General features: G+C 40.2%; 2 non-coding genes across 2 annotated transcripts; both read left to right on the top strand.

Annotated features, from left to right (window-relative positions):
- Window positions 1-103, top strand: LOC148567501 (small nucleolar RNA R71). Its single transcript, XR_015881584.1, has one exon. It is a non-coding gene; the product is annotated as a small nucleolar RNA R71 (small nucleolar RNA).
- A 15,733-nt stretch (window positions 104-15,836) lies between these two features.
- Window positions 15,837-15,944, top strand: LOC148567500 (small nucleolar RNA R71). Its single transcript, XR_015882190.1, has one exon. It is a non-coding gene; the product is annotated as a small nucleolar RNA R71 (small nucleolar RNA).
- The last annotated feature ends 273 nt before the right edge of the window (window positions 15,945-16,217 follow it).

Raw genomic sequence — 16,217 nt, 5'->3', positions numbered from 1 at the left:
ATGTCAGGTGGACACTCCTTGTTAAGTCCTTGAACCTCTCTCATGCTTCATATAGAGTCTCACCATCTTGTTGCCTGAAAGTTTGGACCTCAGCTCTCAGCCTATTGATTCATTGAGGAAGGTAAAATCTTGCTAAGAATTTGTTCACCACGTCTTCCCAAGTTGTCAAGCTTTACCTTGGGAAAGATTCCAGCCACTTGGCTGCTTTATCCCTAAGTGAGAATGGAAACAAGAGCAGTCTATAGGTGTCAGGATGAACACCATTAGACTTCACTGTGTCACATATCCTCAGGAAGGTGGTTAGATGTTGATTGGGGTCTTCTTGAACACCTCCTCCAAACGAACAGTTGTTCTGAACAAGGGTGATGAGCTGTGGTTTAAGTTCAAAATTGTTGGCATGGATTGTTGGCTTTTGGATGCTACTTCCACAATTGCCTGGGTTTGGATTGATGTAAGAGCCCAAAACTCTTCTATCCTCCCCAGCATGATTTGCTCTACCTCCTCCCCCATGGTTGTGATCTTCTTCTTCATGATGGTTTTCCATGTTGGGTTCAAAGAATTCCTCTTCTTCCTCAGCACCAACCACTTTCTTTCCTCTTGCCTCCCTCCTTAATCTAAGGAAGGTCCTCTCAGGTTCAGAATCGAAGGAAGTTGAAGCCCCGCTTCTTCTCCCTGTCATACAACCATCAAGTGCAAGCAAGAAAAGATAGGTGCAGAAAGTATTTGTGTCAGATTTACTGTTAGTTGTGGGTGATGCAATATATCAAACAGTTAGTGGGTTAGCAAACAGAATTGAAAATAACAAAGAAAAACAAAAGAATAGAGGGGGAAGGGAAGAAGTTTAACTAAAACAGAAAGTAAATCATTCAAACAAAAAATGAAATTCACAAAATAAAAATGCTCAATCTAGTGATCTTACAATTTAATCATTGTTGATGCACAATCAATCCCCGGCAACGGCGCCATAAACTTGATGCACGGAAAATTTGTCTCGCAACAAATCTCCCTTCGGCAAGTGTACCGAATTTGTCGCCAAGTAAAAACTCACAATAGAGTGAGGTCGAATCCCACAGGGATTGATTGATCAAGCAACTTTAATTAGAAGAATGTTCTAGTTGAGCGAATCCAGAATTTGGGTTGAGAGTTGCAGAAAATAAAATAGCGGGAATGTAAATAACAGAAAAGTAAATGCTAGAATTAAAGGACTGGAAGTAAATGACTGAAAATAAATTGCAGAATTGTAAATGGGAATGGGGGATTTGCTCATAAAAGTAAATGGCAGAAATTAAAGAGAATGGGTAAGATCAGAGATAGGGAGTTCATTGGGCTTAGGAGATGTTGCAATTCTCCGGATCAAGTTCATTTTTATCTCTTCCTCAATCAATGCACTCATTGATCTCCTTGGCAATCTTAATTGATTGAATTACAATTTCTTGCAATTCAATCTCTCAAGTCTTGATCAATAGCCAATTCCTTGGTCAATTGCTCATGAGAAGAGATGAAGTATGGTCACTGATTATACCACATGCATTTCCCAAATCAAGTATTGAGAGGGTTATAGTCACATACCCATCCAAACCCAATTTGGTCCAGCATGAGAAAGCATTTCTAGCTTGATCTCTTCATTCCTCTTTCAAGGTTCAAAAGAGATCCAAGTTTGAATAGCTTCTTTTCCAAGATAACTACTCAATTGGATGAAGATCGAAAGCTTTCAAGTAACATCAAGAGAAAAGATAGAAGAAGAATAATGAAAATTAGTATTGATCCATCAAATTACAACAGAGCTTCCTAACCCAATGAAAGGGGTTTAGTTGTTCATAGCTCTTGAAAATGAAAACAAAGATGGAGAATACATCATAAAACTAGAAAATGCAGAGAAAGTAAAATACAGAGAGTAGTTCTCTTTTTCCAACCTCCAGAACTCCTTTAACAATTCAAAGCTACTCCTATATATACTACTTTTCTCAGCTTCTAGTTGGCTCTTCAAGTCTTGGGCCTTTGGATCTTGAGTTTAAAGCAGTTCTCTTCTTCATTTGGGCTTGGCTTTACTTGCAGAGAGAAAATGTGAAGTGGGCAGAGACTTTAGCTCAGGACATTAGGGGTCTTAACGTTTAGTGAAAATATGAGTTCGAGAACGTTAGTGACAATCAACTTTCTCACTAACGTTACTAAGTAAAAGCCACGTTAACTTCAACGTTAGTGGCATAAACGTTGCCACTAACGTTGCCTCTAAGTCCTTCGCACACGTTATTGAGACTTAACATTTCCAATAACTTAGAAAAGCCCCCTTTGTTCCCACGTTAGAGCCCACGTTAACTTAGTTAACGTGGCTCTTTAACGTGGGCTTGCCATCCTTCGAGAACGTTAGTGACACTCAACATTGTCACTAACGTTCCAAGGTGCCCCTATGCTTCACGTTAGAGTCCACGTTAACTAGGTTAACGTGGCTTCTAACGTAGCTATGCTTAGCCATCCCCAACGTTAGTGACAATGTTGAGTGTCACTAACGTGGAAGTTAACGTGGCTCTTTGGGGGGTTGTGTGGTTGCTTCCAACGTTAGTGACAATGTTGGGTGTCACTAACGTTGTCGACCACTCTTGCTTCTTACGTTAGCTCCCACGTTAACCAAGTTAACGTGGGAGTTAATGTGGTATGTTTCTCCTTAGGCCAACGTTAGTGACAATGTTGGCGTTTCTCCCTTTCTAACGTGGACTCTAACGTGGCCACTTATGAGCATCTGCCAACGTTAGTGACAATGTTAAGTGTCACTAACGTTGGCTCAACTTCCCTTCTCCACGTTAGAGTTCACGTTAACTTAGTTAACGTGACTCTTAACGTGGTCAATGATGGCTTCGAAAGTGTTATTGACAATCATTTTTCTCATTAACTTTGCAAGTTACCTCCCATTCCTTACTTCCTTTGGTCCTGAAATCAAGCAATAGAGTGCATCAAAGTTCTAGTCCAAGTCATGGGTAATGCAACATACAATTTGTCACTAAACTTATGCAAAATCCTCATGAAATAATATAAAATGCAAAATGTATGCTTGAATCAAGGTGTAAGTGAATATCTACCCAAAACTAGCTTATTTCCTAAGGAAATGCATGAAACTAACCTAAAAACAGTAAAGAACAGGTCAGTGAAACTGGCCAAGATGCCCTGGCATCAATCTTCTGTTTTGATTGTGAATTATTCACTCCGGAAGGGGGTTTAATTTAATGAATGCTTGTGTGAGCCTCGGAAGGGGAATCACTTGCATTAGGTTTGAAGCTCTATCCTTCACTATTCTCTTGACCAACACCATTCGGGAGGAATTGAGATCTTGAGAATTAGTGTGGCTTATGGATGAGAGATATGTGCTCTAACTCTTCTCATGACAATTAGATCAAGGAATTGGCAAGATTGATTATGATTAGAGAAATTGGATTGCCAAGGAATTGGGATCCAATCAATTTCAATCCGCCATAGATCTACCCATATGACTGAGAAAGGAGTTGAGACCCAATTGATTGTTGAAGGATTATAGTATCTCCAATCCTTTCCTTGAATTTCTTCAACTTTGATTTCTCTGCACTTGCTTCAACTTACAATTGTTCAGTTTTGTTCTAAATCCCAGCACTCAATTCCTTTTAATTTTCATGCAATTTATTTTCCCTTGTAATTTAGATTCTGAAATTTAAATTCCTTGCACTTTAAGATTTAGTTATTTACATTACTTGCAATTTAAGATCCAGTTCTTTTACTTTCTTGCAATTTAAGTTTTAGTAATTTACCTTTCTTGCCATTTAAGTTTCTGCTATTTTACTTCTAGTAATTCAATTTCCTGCAATTTATTTTCTGTTAATCCCATTTCACTCAATTCATCAATATTAGCTTAACTAAATTCATCACCATACTAAAGTTGCTTAATCCATCAATTCCTATGGGATCGACCTCACTCTTGTGAATTATTACTTAATGCAACCCGGTTCACTTGCCGGTTAGTTTGAGTGGAAGTCTAATTTTCCGCCATCAAGTTTTTAAAAACTTGATGATGGAAAATTAAGATTTCTACTCAGACTAATGGGCAAGTGTATTGGGTCGCATCAAGTAGTAATAACTCACCGGAGTGAGGTCGATCCCACAGGAATTGATGGATCAAGCAATTTTAGTATGGTGATGAATTGAGTGAAACTGATAATCAGAAGGTAAAGTGCAAGGAATTTAAAGTGCAGAATGTAAATTGCATCAAATGTAAAGGGAATGGGTGTTGGGAAATTAAATGAAACATAAATAATAAGGAGAAAGATTCATTAGGGATTGGAGATATCATAATCCCCAACGAATCAAATGGGTCTCAACTCCTTTCTCAATTATATGAGTAGATCTATGGCGGATTAAAATTGATTGGATCCCAATTCCTTGGCAATCTAATCTCTCTAATCACAATCAATCTCACCAATTCCTTGATCCAATTGTCATGAGAAGAGGTTAAGCATTGTCTCTCATCCATAAGCCACAAAGTCTCTCAATATCTCAATTCCTCCCGAATGGTGTTGATTAAGAGAGTTGTGAGAAATATAGCTTCAGTTCTAATTTCCATGATTCCCCTTCCGAATCTCACATGGAAATTCACAGATTCAAACCCCCTTCCGGAGTGAATGAACCTCAATCAAAACAGAAGTTATTTCTTAGCTATCCAGATGAATTGAGAAGAAGAAGACGTTCATTAATCCATTAAAATCGTGTGGTGCGTGATAAGGTCAGGTGACGTGGACGCGTGGGTCACGCGATCGCGTGGCCTGTTTTGTGCGATTGGCGCGAGTGCAGCCTCGCGGTCGCGCAACTCTCTGTTGGAAACTCTTTTGCCAAAAATCTGGGTGACGCGATTGCGTGGGGCATGCGATCGCGTGAATGGCCATCTTTTAAAAACGACGCGGACGCGTGGGGCACGCGTTCGCGTGGTGAGGCTTGGGCTTCCAGCACGAGTCCAGCCCAACTCCAGCTCAACTTTCTACCATACACCCATTTATGTCGATTCCACAGAGCCACGCGTTCGCGTGGGTGACGCGGACGCGTGGGGAAGCTATTTTTCAAATGATGTGGCCGCATCGGCGACGCGGTCACGTGGATCAGTTTGTGCCATTAGCGCGCCTCCAGCCACGCTTTCGCGTGACTTTCTGTTTACTTTCTTTTCTTCACAACGCACATACAACGCGGACGCGTCGGCGACGTTGTCGCATCGCGTGCGAAAATCCCTTTTTTTTTGATAATCTGAAAAAAAATGCAGAATGTAGTGTTAATATGAATGCGATGCAAAACTCCAGGTTCAATATAATAAAATAAAATGAAACCCAAAAACAAATAAAACTAAATAAAAATAAAAAAAAAAGAACGATCATACCATGGTGGGTTGTCTCCTACCTAGCACTTTTAGCTAAAGTCCTTAAGTTAGACATTTGGTGAGTTCCCTGTTATGGTGGCTTGTGCTTGAACTCATCCATAAATCTCCACCAATGTTTGCATCTCCAGTAGCCTCCGGGGTCCCAAACTAAGCATGTAAAGCCCTTAAGAAGCTTCAAACAGATTCTTAGGCTCCCGGGGTAACAAGTGTCAGAGCAGATTCCAGGATCCCAAATCTTGCTTTTACACCCATCCTTGTCGGGATCTGTATTTTTCCAACTGGGTGATAAGTAATTTGAATTCCCACTGCAGCTACCAAACAGCTTCCTAGACCCATTCAGTTGAGCTTTACACCAACCTTTGCGTTTAAACTTAAAGCTTCCAACCATGATGAACCTTGCAGGACAATTCTTACCACTGGCCATCTTCCTCTTACTCTTAATGTTACAAAGAGCTCTAAGTTGACCATCCATCTCCAATAGCCCATATTCAAGTGGAATTAGAAAGCTAAGGGATATGAATTTTACCCACTTGAATGTTGTGAAGGATGATGGCAACTTAGGGGGATGTATTTTTAATGAAATTGCAAGCTCCACTCCCTTGTGCTCTTCTCTGGTAATTACCACCTCTTTGCAAGCTTCTTCAATTTCAACCTCTTCCTCTTGGTAGCTTTCTTCCAATTCAATCTCCTCTTCATTGCTTTCCAAGGGCATGGGAGGTTATGCTTATTCTTCTTGAATCTCTACCTCTTGATCAACCTCTTCCAAGTCTTCAACTGTGATATGCCTTGGAGGTTGTACACCCTCCTCAGCATCAATTTCAAAGGTCTTGGAAGGGGGTTCTATGACTGGACTTTCCCATGGAGGTTCTGCGTCTCCTAAGTCTTCAACCACTTCTTCTTCTTTGATAATTACAGCTTCCTCCACTTCTTCCAGTACAAAGTCATGCTCCGTACTGTCCACTGCAGTTTCTAATATCTCCTTCATGCTACGTTCTTCATTAGATTGCCCACATGAAGCCATGGGAGCACTTTGAGTGTCTGAGCGTCGGGAACCTAATTGACTTATCGCTTGATTTAGTTGATATAGAGTTGCATGAAATCGATCCGCTGCTTCCTTGAGATGATCCCTTGATTCTTCCTTCACTAATTCTTCAACCACTCCTTCGACTCCAAGGATTTTTACTACCTTCACCTTTAGGGCCTCCTCTAGCTGAAGCATGGATTCGCGAAGATGATCCCTTCTCTCTTGTTCCATGTCAATAGCATCATTGGGATCATGTTGCTCCTGGATTGATGGATGTGGGTGCTCTTCCATGGATTGAAAAGGAAGTGCACTAGAGCTTGAGGGTTAATTGTTGAAGGTATTTGGTGGTCAGATTTGGGCGACGAGAGCTTGTATAGTAGAGTTTAGATCAGTAAGTGCTTTCTCCATGGAGGTTTGGGGTGGATAGGAGGGTTCATTTGGCTTATAAGGTGGTTGGTATGGTGGTTGAGGGTTAGGGTCATATGAAGGTGAATGGCGGAAAGGGGCTTGTGAGTATGGTAGTCCAAGTCATGTTGAGGAGAGGGTTCATAGGCATATGGTGGTGGTTGTTGATAGTCCATTGGAGGTGGTTGTTGCCATGAGGGTTGATCAAATCCTTGTGGCTCCTCCCATCATTGATTCTTCCAACCTTGATGCCTGTTCTCATTGTAATTTCCTCTTCCTACAACATAATTGTAACCAGACTCATAGCCAAAGGGGTGAGAGTTCATAGTAGTAAATAAAAATTAAAAACAAAAATAAAAACAAATTTAAATTAAAAGAATATTTAAATTTTGAATTTTTGAAATTTGAAATTTGAAAATTTGAAATTTGAAAATTTTTGAAATTTGAATTTTGAAAATTTTTAAATTTGAGTTTTGAAATTTGATTTTTGAAATAAGATAAGATAAAATAAAAATTTTAAAATAAAAACTAATAACCTCTTAACTTAAGAAAAAGCAAAAATAAAAACAAATAAACAAGCAAAAATAAAATATTTACAATAACCAATAACAAGGCACACGTTTGCAATTCCCCGGCAACGGCGCCATTTTGACGTTGGGATTTTTGCCAGTAAAGAATTTTATAAAAACAGTCGCGTTGTAGATATAATCTCTAAACCAACAGAAATCCCTTCGTACAAATGTTTTGGTTGTCACAAGTAATAAACCCCTTTAAAATTGATAACCGAATATTTAAACCTCAGGTCGTCTTCTCAAGGAATTGCAGGGAGGTATGTTCTTATTATTGGTTATGAGTTTGTAAATTGGGGTTTTGGAAGTAAGGAGGGAATATGTTATATGACAAGTAAAATAAAATAATAATAATAAAATCTCTTGGCAAGGTATAAGAATTGGAATTCCTATCCTAGTTATCCTTATCAGGTGTGAAGATAATTGGGTTTTAATCCCACTTGGTCAGCCTTTATTAAACAAAGGAAGGTTAAGTGGACTGATTAGCTTGATTCTCAAGTCCTAGTCAACTCCTGTGGAGAGACTAGTGTTATAGCAATCCTAGCTCAAGCAGAATCTGCCAATTTCAATCACTTGCTGAGTTTGATAACTCAAGTACTACCAATCACTTGACCAAAGCCAAAAGGGAGAAAAATATCTAAATTAAATTGAAGGCAATCTTAAACATAGCAAAGCAATCTTAAATCTGAAATACCTCAAATAACATTAATTAAAAAAATTATATGTAACATGGAAGGGTTCATAAATTAAATTGGGAAAAAAATAAAAATAAAGAACCTGGGATTGAGAGCCACTCCTAAAACTAAGAGAAATCCTAAATCCTAATCCTAAGAGAGAGGAGAGAACCTCTCTCTCTAAAAACTACATCTACTCCTAAAATTTTGAATATGAGAGCATGATTATGAATGGATACATTCCCCCACTTTATAGCCTCTAATCTGTGTTTTCTGGGCCGAGAACTGGGTCGAAAACAGCCCAGAAATCGCTGGAAAAGAATTCAAATACGCTGATTTCCGTCACTGCGACGCGGCCGCATGGAGCACGCGGTCGCATCACCTAGCATTAGGGAAACTATGGCATATTATATATCAAATCAAAGCCATGGACGTTAGCTTTCCAACGCAACTGGAACCGTGTCGTTTGGGCCCCTGTAGCTAAAGTTATAGCTGTTTGAGTGCGAAGAGGTCAGGCTGGAAAGCTTAGCAGTTTCTCCAACTTCTTATATTCCTTCCACTTTTTCATGCTTCCTTTCTATCCTCTGAGCCATTCTTGCCCTGTAATCTCTGAAATCACTTAACACACATATCAAGGCATCTAATGGTAATAAGAGAGGATTTAAACATAGGGAACTTAAGGCCAAAGAAGCATGTTTTCAATCATAGCACAAAATCAGGAAGGAAAACATAAAGCATGCGATTAGTATGAATAAATGGGTAAAGAATTGATAAAAACCACTCAGTTGAGCACAAGATAAACCATAAAATAGTGATTTATCAGTCACCTCATGCATACGCGTCGCCAGCTGAATTTTTCCACTCCACTTGTCACAGGCGCTCTTGGGTGAAGAACGTAGCGCTCCTACCTAAGAGCGCTCTTGGTCATGTATATTGCTATGCAGAAGAACGTAGTGCTCTTAGAGAAAAATGGAGCGCCAAATTTCCTTCATTTAATCATAGGCCACGCTTTTAAAAGCGTGGCCTAAGGTTCTAAAGCGTGCTCAAACTTCAAAGTGTGCTCAAAAGATCAAAGCAATATACAATTTAAGCATTAAACATTAATTCTTGTGTGAAAAAGCATAGAAAAATACAACATGATGCGCAGTCATCACTACCTCAACAAATGACAATAAAGTAGTGATCAATTTCTTGAGAAAGAACATATTTAGCCGATTTGGGGTTCCTATAGCTCTTATAAGTGATGGGGGAACTCACTTTTGCAACAATCAACTTGAGACACTCCTTGGTGCACGAAATTGTGATCATCAATGGCGCCATCAACATGGTACGCTCAATTGTAATCTCAGCTTTTTATCACAACTTCGCACAACTAACCAGCAAGTGCACTGGGTCGTCCAAGTAATAAACCTTACACGAGTAAGGGTCGATCCCACGGAGATTGTTGGTATGAAGCAAGCTATGGTCACCTTGTAAATCTCAGTCAGGCGGATATAAAATAATTATGGAGTTTTCGAAATTAAATAATAAAAGAAGGATAGAAATACTTATGTAAATCATTGGTGAGAATTTCACATAAGCGCATAGAGATGCTTTCGTTCCTCTGAACCTCTGATTTCCTGTTGCCTTCATCCAATCAATCCTACTCCTTTCCATGGCTGGCTTTATGTAAAGGCATCACGGTTGTCAATGGCTACATCCCATCCTCTTGTGAAAATGGTCCAAATGCTCTGTCACAGCACGGCTAATCATCTGAGGTTCTCGATCATACTGGAATAGGATTCACCCTCCTTTTGCGTCTGTCACTACGCCCAGCACTCGCGAGTTTGAAGCTCGTCACAGTCATTCAATCCCAGAGTCCTACTCGGAATACCACAGACAAGGTTTAGACTTTCCGGACTCTCATGAATGCCGCCATCAATCTAGCTTACACCACGAATATTCTGATTAAGAAATCCAAGAGATACTCATTCAATCTAAAGTAGAACGGAAGTGGTTGTCAAGCACACGTTCATAGGGAATGATGATGATTGTCACGTTCATCACATTCAGGTTGAAGTGCGAATGAATATCTTAGAAGCGGAATAAGTTGAATTGAATAGAAAAACAGTAGTACTTTGCATTAATCTTTGAGGAACAGCAGAGCTCCACACCTTAATCTATGGAGTGCAGAGACTCTACCGTATGAAAATACATAAGTGAATAGAGGGTAGGCATGGCAGAGTGGCCAGCCCCCAAACGTGATCAATAGATCAAAATATAATCTAAAGATATCTAATACAATAGTAAAAAGTCCTATTTATACTAAACTAGTTACTAGGGTTTACAGAAGTAAGTAATTGATGCATAAATCCACTTTCGGGGCCCACTTGGTGTGTGCTTGGGCTGAGCTTGAATGTTACACATGCAGAGGCTCTTTCTGGAGTTGAATGCCATGTTGTAACGTATTTCTGGCGTTCAACTCTGGTTTTTGACTTGTTTCTGGCGTTTAACTCCAGACAGCAGCGTAGAACTGGCGTTCAACGCCCTTTTACGTCCTCTAAACTCGTTCAAAGTATAGACTATTATACATTTCTGGAAAGCCCTGGATGTCTACTTTCCAACCCAATTGGAAGCACGCCATTTTGAGGTCTGTAGCTCCAGAAAATCCACTTTGAGTGCAGGGAGGTCAGAATCCAACAACATCAGCAGTCCTTCTTCTACCTCTGAATCTGATTTTTGCTCAAGTCCCTCCATTTCAGCCAGAAAATTCTTGAAATCACAGAAAAATACACAAACTCATAGTAAAATCCAGAAATATGAATTTAACATAAAAACTAATGAAAACATCCCTAAAAGTAACTAGATTCTACTAAAAACATACTAAAAATAATGCCAAAAAGCGTATAAATTATCCGTTCATCACAACACCAAACCTGAATTGTTGCTTGTCCCCAAGCAACTGAAAATCAAATAGGATAAAAAGAAGAGAATATACTATAAATTTCAAACTATCAATGAAACATAGCTCCAATCAGATGAGCGGGACTTGTAGCTTTTTGCCTTTTGAATGTTTTTGGCATCTCACTTTATCCATTGAAGTTCAGAATGATTGACTTCTATAGGAACTCAAAGTTCAGATAGTGTTATTGATTCTCCTAGTTCAGTATGATGATTCTTGAACACAGCTATTTTATGAGTCTTGGCCGTGGCCCTAAGCACTTTGTTTTCCAGTATTACCACCGGATACATAAATGGCACAAACACATAATTGGGTGAACCTTTTCAGATTGTGACTCAGCTTTGCTAAAGTCCCCAATTAGGGGTGTCCAGGGTTCTTAAGCACACTCTTTTTTTTTTTTTGCTTTGGACCTTGACTTTAACCGCTCAGTCTCAAGTTTTCACTTGACACCTTCACGCCACAAGCACATGGTTAGGGACAGCTTGGTTTAGCCGCTTAGGCCAGGATTTTATTCCTTTAGGCCCTCCTATCCACTGATGCTCAAAGCCTTGGGATCCTTTTTATTACCCTTGCCTTTTGGTTTTAAGGGCTATTGGCTTTTTGCTCTTGCCTTTTGGTTTTAAGAGCTTTGGCTTTTTTTGCTTGCTTTTTCTATTTTTTTTTCTATTTTTTTTTCTTGCTATTTTTTTTCTGCAATCTTTGTTCTTTGCTGCTTTTTCTTGCTTCAAGAATCATTTTTATGATTTTTCAGATTATCAAATAACATGTCTCCTTGTCATCATTCTTTCAAGAGCCAACATATTTAACATTCTTAAACAACAACTTCAAAAGACATATGCACTGTTCAAGCATTCATTCAGAAAACAAGAAGCATTGTCACCACATCAATATAATTAAACTAAGTTCAAGGATAAATTCGAAACTCATGTACTTCTTGTTCTTTTGAATTAAAATAGTTTTCATTTAAGAGAGATGATGGATTCATATTCACTACTTTAAGGCATAGTTACTAAATACTAATGATCATGTAATAAGACACAAACTTAGATAAGCACTTATCATAAAAAACGAAAAATAGAGAATATAAGAACAAGGAATGAGTCCACCTTAGTGATGGTGGCGTTTCCTTCATGAGGAACCAATGATGTTCTTGAGCTCTTCTATGTCTCTTCCTTGTCTTTGTTGCTCCTCCCTCATTGCTTTTTGATCTTCTCTTATTTCATGAAGGATGATGGAGTGCTCTTGATGTTCCACCCTTAATTGTCCCATGTTGGAACTTAATTCTCCTAGGGAGGTGTTGATTTGCTCCCAATAGTTTTGTGGAGGAAAATGCATTTGAGGCATCTCTGGGATCTCATGGTGATGAGCTTCCTGCGCCTCTTGGGCTCCATGAATGGGCTCTCTTGCTTGCTCCATCCTTTTCTTAGTGATGGGCTTCTCTTCCCCAATGGGAATGTCTCCTTCTATGAAAGCTCCAGCTGAGTAACATAGATGGCAAATAAGATGAGGAAAAGCTAGCCTTGCCATGGGGGAGGACTTTTCGGCCATTTTGTAGAGTTCAAGAGAGATGACTTCATGAACTTCTACTTCCTCTCCAATCATGATGCTATGAATCATGATGGCTCGATCCACAGTAACTTTGGATTGGTTGCTAGTGGCGATGATGGAGCGTTGTATGAATTCTAACCATCCTCTAGCTACAGGCTTGAGGTCCAGTCTTCTTAGTTGAATCGGCTTGCCTTTGGAGTCAATCTTCCATTGAGCTCCTTCCACACATATGTCCATGAGGACTTGGTCCAACCTTTGATTAAAGTTGACCCTTCTAGTGTAGGGGCGTGCATCTCCTTGCATCATAGGCAAGTTAAACGCCAACCTCACATTTTCTGGGCTAAAATCTAAGTATTTCCCCCGAACCATGGTGAGATAATTCTTTGGGTCCGGGTTCTTACTTTGATCATGGTTCCTAGTGATCCATGCATTGGCATAGAACTCTTGAACCATTAGGATGCCGACTTGTTGGATGGGTTTTGTTAGAACTTCCCAACCTCTTCTTTGGATTTCATGTCGGATCTCCGGATACTCATTCTTCTTTAGCTTGAAAGGGACCTCAGGGATCACCTTCTTCTTGGCCGCAACATCATAGAAGTGGTCTTGATGAGCTTTGGAGATGAATCTTTCCATCTCCCATGACTCGGAGGTGGAAGCTTTTGTCTTCCCTTTCCCTTTTCTAGAGGATTCTCCGGTCTTAGGTGCCATCAATGGTAATGGAAAAACAAAAAGCTTATGCTTTTACCACACCAAACTTAGAATTTTGCTCGCCCTCGAGCAAGAAAAGAAAGAATAGATGAAGAAGAAGAAGAAGAAATGGAGGAGAGGGAGAGGGAGATGTGTTTTGATCAAGAAGGGGAAGAGAGGGTTTTGTTGTGTGAATTTGAAGAAGAATGGAGGGCTATATATAGGGAAGGGAGGGGGTAAGGTTTCGGCCATATATGGTGGGTTTGGGTGGGAAATTGATTTTGAATTTTGAAGGTAGGTGGTGTTTATGAGGTAGGTTTATGGGGAAGAGTGGGTGGATGTGAGTGGTGAAGTGGTGATAGGGAAGAGAGATTGAGGTGATTGGTGAAGAGTTTTGGGGAAGAATGTTTATGGGATTGTGTGAAAGAGGGGTGAGAAGAAGTGAGTGGAGGTAGGTGGGGATCCTGTGGGGTCCACAGATCCTGAGGTGTTCAAGGATTTACAGCCTTGCACCCAATTAGGCATGCAAAAATGCCCTTGCACACAACTCTGGGCGTTCAGCGCCAGATTGGTGCTTGTTTTGGGCGTTGAACGCCCATTTGTTGCCAATTTCTGGCGTTGAACGCCAGAACCATGCTTGTTCTGGGCGTTCAGCGCCAGCTCTTCTCCAGGGTGCAATTCCGGTGTTCAAACGCCCAGATGCTGCCCATTTCTGGCGTTCAGCGACAGAACCATCCTCTATTCTGGTGTTGAACGCCCAAAACATGCTTCTTACTGGCGTTTAAACGCCTGTAAGGTCTTCCTCTAGGGTGTGATTTTTTTTTTCTAATGTTTTTGATTCTGTTTTCAATTTTTTGATTTATTTTGTGACTCCACATGATCATGAACCTAATAAAACATGAAAAACAATAAAAATTAGATAAATAAAAATTGGGTTGCCTCCCAACAAGCGCTTCTTTAATGTCAATAGCTTGACAGTGGGCTCTCATGGAGCCTCACAGATGTGCAGAGCTTTGTTGAGACTCCCCAACACCAAACTTAGAGTTTGGATATGGGAGTTCAACACCAAACTTAGAGTTTGGTTGTGGCCTCCCAACACCAAACTTAGAGTTTGACTGTGGGGGCTCTAGTTGACTCTGTTTTGAGAGAAGCTTTTTATGCTTCCTCTCCATGGATACAGAGAGAGATCCTTGAGTTGTAAACACAAGGTTGTCCTCATTTATTTGAAGGATCAATTCTCCTCTGTCCACATCAATCACAGCTCTTGCTGTGGCTAGGAAAGGTCTTCCTAGGATGATGGATTCATCCTCTTCCTTCCCAGTATCTAGGACTATGAAATCAGCAGGGATGTAAAGGCCTTCAACCTTTACCAACACGTCCTCTACTTGTCCATAAGCCTATTTTCTTGAATTGTCTGCCATTTCTAATGAGATTTTAGCAGCTTGCACCCCAATGATTCCCAGTTTCTCTATTACAGAGAGGGGCATGAGGTTTATCCCTGAACCAAGGTCACACAGAGTCTTTTCAAAGATCATGGTGCCTATGGTACAAGGTAGTAAGAACTTTCCAGGATCCTGTTTATTCTGAGGCAATCTCAGTTGATCCAGATCACTTAGTTCATTGGCAGCTTGCTCTTCAGTAACATCCTCATTCTCTTCAGAAGAGGAATACTCATCAGAGCTCATGAATGGCATAAGGAGGTTCAATAGAATCTCTATGGGCTCTAGATGAGTCTCTGATTCCTTTGGTTCCTCAGAGGGAAGCTCTTTATTGATCACTGGACGTCCCAGGAGGTCTTCCTCCTTGGGATTCACGTCCTCCTCTTCTCTTACAGGTTTGGCCATGGTAATTAATTCAATGGCCTTGCACTCTCTTTTTGGATTTTCTTCTGTATTGCTTGGGAGAGTACTACGAGGGTTTCAGTGATCCTTTTACTTAGCTGGCCCACTTGTGCTTCCAAATTTCTAATGGAAGACCTTGTTTCATTCATGAAACTTACAGTGGCCTTGGACAGATCAGAGACTAAGTTTGCTAAATTAGAGGTATTTTGTTCAAAGTTCTCTGTCTGTTGCTGAGCGGATGTTGGAAAAGGCTTGCTATTGCTAAACCTGTTTCTTCCACCATTATTAAAGCCTTGTTGAGGCTTTTGTTGATCCTTCCATGAGAAATTTGGATGATTTCTCTATGATGGATTATAGGTGTTTCCATAAGGTTCACCCATATAATTTACCTCTGCTATTGCAGGGTTTTCAGAATCATAAGCTTCTTCTTCAGAAGATGCCTCTTGAGTACTGTCGGATGCAACTTGCATTCCATTCAGACTCTAAGAAATTATATTGGCTTGCTGAGTCAATATTTTGTTCTGAGCCAATATGGCATTCAGAGTATCAATTTCAAGAACTCCCTTCTTCTGAGGCGTCCCATTACCCACAGGATTCCTCTCAGAAGTGTACATGAACTGGTTATTAGCAACCATGTCAATGAGTTCTTGAGCTTCTGCAGGCGTTTTCTTTAGGTGAATGAATCCACCCACAGAAGTATCCAATGACATCTTAGCTAGTTCAGACAAACCATCATAGAATATATCCAGGATGGTCCATTCTGAAAGCATATCAGAAGGACACTTTTTGGTCAGTTGCTTGTATCTTTCCCAAGCTTCATAGAGGAATTTACCTTCTTTCTGTCTGAAGGTTTAAACATCCACCCTAAGCTTGCTCAGCTTTTGAGGAGGAAAGAACTTGGCTAAGAAAGCCATGACCAGCTTGTCCCAAGAGTTCAGGCTATCTCTGGGTTGAGAGTCTAACCACACTCTAGCTCTGTCTCTTACAGCAAAAGGGAAAAGCATGAGCCTGTAGACTTCAGGATCTACTCCATTAGTCTTAACAGTATCACATATCTGCAAGAATTCAGTTAAGAACTGAAAAGGATCTTCAGATGGAAGTCCATGAAACTTGCAGTTCTGCTGCATCAGAGAAACTAATTGAGG

The sequence above is a fragment of the Arachis ipaensis genome, chromosome B4, assembly GCF_059453495.1.
Source record: "Arachis ipaensis isolate K30076 ecotype BB chromosome B4, ASM5945349v1, whole genome shotgun sequence".
Lineage (NCBI taxonomy): Eukaryota > Viridiplantae > Streptophyta > Magnoliopsida > Fabales > Fabaceae > Arachis > Arachis ipaensis.
The sequence above is the reverse complement of the archived record's forward strand: the minus strand, read 5'-3'. Positions and strand labels throughout refer to the sequence as shown.